The following is a 1,618-nucleotide window of genomic DNA, read 5'->3' on the forward strand; positions in this document are numbered from 1 at the left end:
TCCTTGCAGACATGGCTTTGGCCAAGTCCTATAACTGCTTGTAAATGGCAGAAGAGTTTGCACTTTGAAGCATAGTGGTCCATGCCCTGCAGGATATTCAGGCAGGAGGGGACAAAGCATCAGTTAGCCACACACCCCAGTAAGGACGGGCTCCCACAGAAGAGCCAGGTCAGGGCTCCAGCATTGTAGGAGAAGTGGGTCACGCTTATCTCGCTCCATGAAGAACAGTGTATCTAGACAGAGAGAGAGAGACAGTTTGATGCAAGTACCGAGTCTGCAGGCCAGCAATATTGGCTTTGGATATAGGCACCTTCTGGGCATAGTAAACAGGGCATGCTCTTTCATAAGTCAGGGCCTGTCACAGACCCAGGCACAGGAGCTGGAGAAGTGGGGAAATGGTCACTCCTTTATAAGATAAAAATGTGCTAGTCATTTAAATTCCCTCATGATGGGCGAGATCACCCCTTCTCTTTATTATGAAGGGCTGTGTTGGCATGGATGAAGATCAGTGGCTGCCTGATGTCTGCTGCCTGTTCCACAAGTCACACCATGTCCTATTAATAGACCAAGCAACACAATCTACAATAAACACAAGTTGTTGAAAACATAGAGTATTTACTAGAGGAGGCAGCAATAGCACCTGGAAAGATGTTGAGGAAACCAAATAGTGGACCTGAGAGCACTAAATAGGAAACCAATACCCTAGAACAGATATTGGCAATTTTTTTTTCTGGAAAGGTCCATATGTAGTAAATATGTTTGGCTTTGTGGACCATACAGTCTCTGTTGCAGCCCCTCAACTCTGCGGCTGTAGCACAGAAGCAGCCATAGATAATACATAAACAGAGAATTCTGTGTGCCAATAAAACTTGATTTATAAAAACAGGCAGGTTTGGGAATTCCCTGGTAGTCCACTGGTTAGGACTCCATGCCCTCACCTTGGGGGTGTGGGTTCAATCCCTGATCAGGGAACTAAGGTCCCACAAGCCACGTGGCACGGCCAAGAAAAAAAAAAAGGCATGTTTGCTGACTCCTGCTGTAGAACAACTAACATCCTAGAATTAGGTGTGGACTCCCACACCAGCTGATAAGCTAACCTATGGAGAGAGAAGCTATAATAGGAGTAAACCATATGAAAATGGAGGTTGGGGGAAGTGCTGTCTAGGTAAAGTAGGTAGCAGATGAATGGGAGATGAGATTGGAGAGAGAAGCTTCAGATTAGGCAGGAGCCTGGGGATCAAGGGAAAGAATTTGTATATTATTATAACTGGGGTGAGAAGGCACTGAAGGGTTATAGGCATGTAAAATTTTAAATAAAATTACATTTCAAAAAATCACTGTAGCTACTGGGTGAAAAAGAGGGGATGTGGTAGGCTGTAAAGTGTAAAAAAGTGTAAAAAAGTGTAAAAAAGATAAACTGTGGTACATCCATACAATGGAATGTTATTTAACATAAAAAGAAATGAAATATTGAAACATGAAATAACATGCATGAATCTCAAAGGCATTATGCTGAGTGAAAGAAGCTGGTATCAAGAAGCTACATGGCGGCTTCCCTGGTGGCGCAGTGGTTGAGGGTCCGCCTGCTGATGCAGGGGATGTGGGTTCACGCGCGGCT

Source organism: Neophocaena asiaeorientalis, unplaced genomic scaffold, assembly GCF_003031525.2.
Source record: "Neophocaena asiaeorientalis asiaeorientalis breed wild unplaced genomic scaffold, Neophocaena_asiaeorientalis_V1.1 scaffold240, whole genome shotgun sequence".
Classification (NCBI taxonomy): Eukaryota; Metazoa; Chordata; class Mammalia; order Artiodactyla; family Phocoenidae; genus Neophocaena; species Neophocaena asiaeorientalis.